Source organism: Ovis canadensis, chromosome 21 (assembly GCF_042477335.2).
Source record: "Ovis canadensis isolate MfBH-ARS-UI-01 breed Bighorn chromosome 21, ARS-UI_OviCan_v2, whole genome shotgun sequence".
Taxonomy (NCBI): domain Eukaryota; kingdom Metazoa; phylum Chordata; class Mammalia; order Artiodactyla; family Bovidae; genus Ovis; species Ovis canadensis.
In genome coordinates, this window is record NC_091265.1 from 38,636,899 (window position 1) to 38,643,959 (window position 7,061).

Sequence of the window (7,061 nt, forward strand, 5' to 3'; positions counted from 1 at the left end):
CTCAGGAAGGAGAAGAATACCTGCATTTCTGCAGCCATCAGACTGTAGTTATTCCTTACAGTAAGCCCCAACAGAGCTCAGAATATGAAAAATACAAGATACATCATGCAAAATGCCAGGCTGGATGAATCTCAAGTTTGAATCGAGGTGCCAGTAGAAATATCAACAGCTTCAGATATGCAGATAATACCACTTTAATGGCAAAAAATGAAGAGGAAATAAAGAACCTTGATGAGAGGGAAAAAGCTTGCTTAAAACTCAACATTCAAAGTAAATTAAGATCATGGCCTCTAGTCCCATCATTTCATGGAAAATAGATGGGGAAAAAGTGAAACCAGTGACAGATTTCATTTTCTTGGGCTCCAAAATTCCTGCAGACAGTGATTGCAACCACAAAGTTAAGACACTTGATTCCTGGAAGAAAAGCTGTGATAAACCTAGACAGCATATTAAAAAGCAGAGATGTCACTTTGCCGACAAAGATCCATATAGTCAAAGCTATGGTTTTTCCAGTAGTTATGTATGGATATGAGAGTTGGGCCATAAAGAAGGTTGAATGCTGAAGAATTTATGCTTTTGAATTGTGATGCTGGAGAATACTCTCTGGAGTCCCTTGGACAGCAAGGAGATCAAACCAGTCAATCCTAAAGGAAATCAACCATGAATATTCATTGGAAGAACTGATGCTGAAGCTGAAGCTCCAGTACTTTGGTCACCTGATGTGAAGGACTGACTCATTGAAAGAGACCCTCATGCTGGGAAGGATTGAGGACAAAAGGAAAAGAAGACAGCAGAGGATGAGATGGTAAGATAGCATCTCTTACTTTGAGCAAACTCAGAGTAATAGTGAAGGACAGGGAAGCCTGGCATGCTGCAGTCCATGGCATTGCAGAGTTGGACAGGACTTAGTGACTAAAGAGCTGACCCCAGGATAGCTGAAATGCATATTAAAGGGGTGATTTCAGTGAGCCCAGATTCTTGCATCTTCCCATGAATAGAAAAATCACTTAATTCCTTAACTTGGGATATCTGGTTTTCTTCAATTTTCAATAATCTTTTGCTGTTCAGAGTACTTGCCATTTGTGGCAGAACTTCTGTATACCCTGGCTCCTCTCCTCACCTCCTTGGAGCAGTTCTCTCAGGGTTACTTGACATGCTATCTCCTGGGTTAAAGTCCTAAAAATTCCCACCAAATAATACATAACTCTCAACTTTTAGGTTTTGAATGTTTTTTAAGTTGACATTGGCTCCAGAAATTTTGGCAGGGGAAAGGGGTGTTATGTAGATATCTTATTTCTGAAAGTCAGTATGTTCAAAAGTTAGAAAATACTGGAAGTTATGGTGTTTTATCTGAGAAGGCAATGGCACCCCACTCCAATAACCTTGCCTGGAAAATCCCATGAATGGAGGAGCCTGGAAGGCTGTAGTCCATGGGGTCACGAAGAGTCGGACACAATTGAGCGACTTCACTTTCACTTTTCACTTTCATGCATTGGAGAAAGAAATGGCAACGCACTCCAGTGTTCTTGCCTGGAGAATCCCAGGGACGGGAGAGCCTGGTGGGCTGCTGTCTATGAGGTCGCACAGAGTCAGACACGACTGAAGTGACTTAGCAGCAGCAGCATGGTGTTCTATGATCTTCCTATTTAGGTCAGCTTACCGGGGTTGCCTCTTGTGTACTGAGAATGCTGTGGTATTTGGACTAAGGGAGTTGAAAATAGGGGTGGTGTGTAGGGATGGGCAGAGGCTGATTTCTAAAGAGCTTGTGAAAAAGCTTATACAACATTTTAAACATAGTTTTAATGTCCTCTACTTCAATGAAAAAATCAACTGATAAGTAGGTTGTAGCTGTAAACTATAAGCAGAGGCTGAACAAATGTGATTTCTGGAATTCTAGAATATCCTTTCATTTCTCTAAAACCCTCTGGTGCTGCTAGAAATCCTACTGTTAGGAGTGATGGTCTGTATCTGATAGCCATTTGCTAATAATGGGACTAGCCTGTCTAAGGGGCAGGGGTATAAGCTAGAGAAGAATATCCAAACAGTTGATAAAAATAGAAAGCTCTCTTAAAAAAATTATGTATTTTTAACTGAAGGATAATTGCTTTACTGTTTTGTGTTGGTTTCTGCCATATATCAACATGAGTCAGCCATAGGTATACATATGTCCCCTTCCCTCCCTCTGTACCTCCCTCCCACCCGCCACACCATCCCACTCCTCAGCTGCTGCTGCTGCTAAGTCGCTTCAGTCGTGTCTGACTCTCTGCGACCCTATGGACAGCAGCCCACCAGGGTCCTCTGTCTACAGGATTCTCTAGGCAAGAATACTAGAGTGGGTTGCCATTTCCTTCTCCACCCACTCCTCTAGTTTGTCACAGAACCCCGGTTTGATTGCCTAAGTCATATAGCAAATTCCCTCGGGCTATCAGTTTTATATATGGTAATATATGTGTTTCCATGCTACTCTCTCTATTCATCTCACCCTCTCCTTTGACCCCCTGTGCCCACAAGTCTGTTCTCTATGTCTGGGTCTCCACTGCTGCCCTGTAAATAGGTTCATTGGTACCATCTTTCTAGATTAAAAATAGAAAGCTCTTGAATCATGTAGCAGGCTCCATATTGTGATGTCAGAAGGTTGATGCACTATAATAGCGGGTGAAGGAGACAAGCTGAAGAGCAATACCGGCTAGTACCTGTCCTAGGGATATCGGCCACAGCTGTATTGGCTCTCATGAGCCTCTTGCATTTGACATTGGACAAATAAACTGAATTTTAAGGGCCAGAAAGATGATGAACAGTCTCAGATTCTGTAATATACCCTGGTAAAAACAAAACCTCCCAAAAGGGGTCACTATTAATCTATGATTTTGTATGACAGTGTTTCTGAGATTCTTCCTGAGAACAGGTTTGGAGGAGAGGATAGGTAAAGGACAAGCAGACTCTGAGGGCTTCACACAGGCTTTAGTGGGTACCCCCAAGGCAAAGAAGGGTGTGAGAATGGGAGGGTGAAGTGGGTAAAGAGGACTATATCTATTTCACAGTTTTTCTTAAAGCAAGCCCTGTTCTTCAAAGCTGGAGATCTTGGCCTGCTGCAGTGGAGGGACTGTGTAAAGAGCTATATTCAAATTTCTTTTCATTCATCATCAAATGCAGTGTTTTCTCTGATGGGTAATGAAACAAATCCTGCCTACCTTGCAGGATATTTGAAATGTTTAAATAAGGTTAAAAGTGAGATTATCTCTATTCAATAAATTGTTCTGTAAGCAGAATAAAAATATAAAAGGGTTATTATCACTCTTACTAACAGTTAGGTCATTCATTTGTTCAACTAACATCTACTGAGTATTTCCTACTTATGAACAGTAAATAACTCCTACCCTAAAGACAATAATTATTTAAATATCATTATTATCTAAACATCCTGCAAATTCTTTCTCATTTGCACATAGAAAAGCCTTATTCATAATAATTTTTTTACTTAAAAATTTGTGGCAAAATTTCAACAAATGAATTATGTTGTGCATTTTAACTTAGTTAAGAGCCAAAACAAACATTATTAAGATCATGCCAAAGGAAAGTATAATTAGTAGTCATTTTAAGATATCAAAAATAACCAAACACTAGGAGCTGCCAACTTTATTATCTTAGGTCCCTGGTCAGAACCAGAGGAAGTGTAAAGGCAACTGCGGAACCTGAAAACTAGCACTTCAATTCAAAGGCAGCTTCTGGGAACAGCTTGAGTCTTGAGTGAAAGACCGTCTTGGACTATGTATTTGAACAAATGACACACCCAAGAGCAACAATTTTAAAAATCACCCTGAGGCACGATGGCAATGTGATATATGGAAATTTCCCCTAGTTCTAGCTTATCCTTGGATTGTGGAACCAGAGCGGGCATGGAAGTGAGCCGTCACCTTTGCTGCCTTGTCAGACCCAAGTGCCTTTGTTTATTCTAGCCTTTCACTATTTTAATCCATGAGAGGCAGGAGCAACACAAGCTGGTCTTTAGTTCCCAGACTGAGCAGGTATTTCTGACAAGGAAGAAAAGCTCCCTGTTCACTTGAAGCGGTGCTCGTTACAAACTCATTTCCCCCTTAGAGATGAGAATCTCTCTCTTGTGCTTACCCTGTGTGACCTGTAGAAACCAAGAAGGCGATCGGAGGCGATCACCTCAACCCATTCAAACACTGACCTATCACCTGTGGTGAATGAGGTCAACTATCAAGTTTAAACAATTCTGTGATTTCTCTGAGAATTAAAATCATGCCTTTGCTGAAGAGGATAGGTTGTAAATGCATCGTCAAAGAAGCACTTGCTATGCTATGGTTATATTCCTGAACAATCAGGAGGCAACACCATAATGTGAAGAGAGCATGGACTTCAAAGGAGACACCTTTCAGGTTTTGAATCTCTTCTACTCCCTCTTCCCAGCAGTCTTTGTGAAGGTACTCAGCTTTTCTAAAATGTTAATTTCTTCATTTGTGAAGCAGAGAGTAATGACTACACTGTTGATATGGTGTAAAGTTTGGGAATTGCCTTGCAAATACAATACAGTCATCCCCAACAGATCCCATCCTTCACATTTCAACCAGGGATGTTTTTCAAGTCTCACAAATGATCCCACACTGTTCTTGTGATTAAGTACACACTCATTAATGAGATTTCTGAGGCCCTTCATGGTTTGAACAATGTTTACTTCTCCCGCTTTGCCAATCACTGCTTTTCCCAATACTCTGTAATTCAGGTATTTTCAGCTAGATTCCCAAACGTGCTTTGACTTTTAGGTATTTTGGGGTCTAACCTCATGTCAGTCTCTGTCCCAGTTCCTCTTTTATTCAACTATATTGCTACTCCCCCTTTTTTATTTTAATTCTTTAAAATTTATTTTCAATTGAAAGACAATTACTTTATGATGCTGTTTTGGTTGTATTCATCCTTCTGAAGTTACTGGTTTTTCTTAGAATCCTTCTTTGACTTTTCTAACTCTGGGTTAGGTGCTCCTCCCAAAGGTCTTTCCATCTCACAGCCCTTACTGTGCTTAATGTGTGTGTTGGTTGCTCAGTTGTGTCCAACTGTCTGCAACCCCATGGACTGTAGCTTGCCAGGCTCCTCTGTTCATGGGATTCTCCAGACAAGAATACTGGAGTGGATTACCATTTCCTTCTCCAAGGTACTGTACTGATTGTAACTGCCTATTTACTTGCCTGTCTTCACCTAATACCTCTATTACAAATACCATAAATCCCATAAAAGCAGATATGGTGGTCATTAGTGGTCAGTGTCTGGTGAGAAGCTGCTTTTGGTTCACAGAGAGCTATATTTTTCCTTCGTTCCTGCATGGTAGGAGTGGTTAAGGAGCTCTCTGGAATTTCCTAATAAGGACATTAATCCCATTCATGAAGGCTCCACTGTCATGACCTAACAATCTCCTAAAGATACCAAACCATCACGGTGGGGACTAAACTTCAGCATGGATGTGGGAAGGCACTTTCAGTCTACAGCCGTTTTTAAGTGGGCTCTGATGATTGCTGGTCTGAGGTTCGCTTTTTGGCTTACGTAGACTTCCAGGCCCCACCAAACCAGAACCAGAATTTCTGGGAGTTAAGTTTGAATATTTGCATTGCTAACAAGATGCTAAAAAACTCATATGCACACTAACCTTTGGCAGTGACTGATAGGGTAAGTATTCAAATGAATATTTGATAATGAATTCAAACAAAACCAGACTTCTGTCTTCAAAATGCGTCCCAGTCTCAGGCTCAGCCATTGGCAAATGCAGAGCAGAATGCTGTGCCAGCTTCCCAAGATTATTTTAATCAATTATGTAATACTTCCCTGGTAGATGAGCAGTTTCCTCCAGACACCCCTGCTTTGTGCTATGCAAGCATGCCCTGCGTGTGTGAGACTGTAACATCTGCAGATCTAATACAGCAGTTAATTATTTAAGGGTACTCTCTCCCTTCTCATTAGTATGGTGGGCTACACACGCAAAGCTCCATGCACTTGTTCTTGTACACACAGAACACCTGCACTCTTGGAGACAGGCCTGGGCTCTACAGAACAGGTCCAAGGGAGAGATGAGTCCTTAGCACCATAAACCAGCCCTATTTTGTGAAAATGTAAACCATATAGTAGGTAATATTCCGTCCCAAGGCTGTCTCCCCATTTATTATATCAGGTTGTTTTTTTAGGGGCATATATTATGTAGTGAATCTTAACAGGGTATACTTTATGCTGCTTCCATATCAATTTATGTAAAGAATAGCTCATTAGATGGTTAGTAATGACCTGTCTTAGGGAAAGAATAAGAAAAAATAAAGCACCCATAATGAAGAAAAAGTTGCTGCTCACAAAGTCTGTCTGGGTAGAATGAAAATTAGGAGGAAAAAAAATCTAAGATAGGCCTACTTTCTAGAAAATCTGTTTTCAAAGACATTGCCAGCTTTGCAGCATGCTCAACTTAATTATTGGATTTGCATTGTAGAGTACATTTACTACTCTGGTATGTTTGAAAATCATATACAGTAAAATCTCGAGCAGGATATATAATTCTGCACTGCATTTCAGAGACAGGGCGTGAGCAGCAAACTGCAAGATACAAGCATGTGTCAGAATTGAATTTTTCAAAACAAGATATGCTTTAGGATCTTTAGATTCATGCCTTCTGCAGGTATTAAGAATCTGTGCTTGTGAAACAATCAATAAACATTTAGTGAGTGCTCACTATGTGTTCAGCTCACCACACCGAACACCAAACATATCTGATAAAGAAAACACAGTCATTCCATAAGCATTTCAGTCTGGTAGGGGAAACAGGCAGCAAACAATCAAGATAGGGTATGGGAAGATGGGATTAGTTTCTGGGCGGTCTTTGGCCAATCACTCTAATTCAGAGTCTTTCCTGGTGGCGCACGCATCACTCAGCCAAGATGGATGCTAGCGAGAGGGATTCTGGAAAGTGGACGGACACGCTGTGTCTCCTTCAGACCTTTCCTGAACTCTTCCGGTTGGTGGTGGCTTATTAGTTCCGTCTTCCTTATCAGGATCTCCTGTCATAAAAC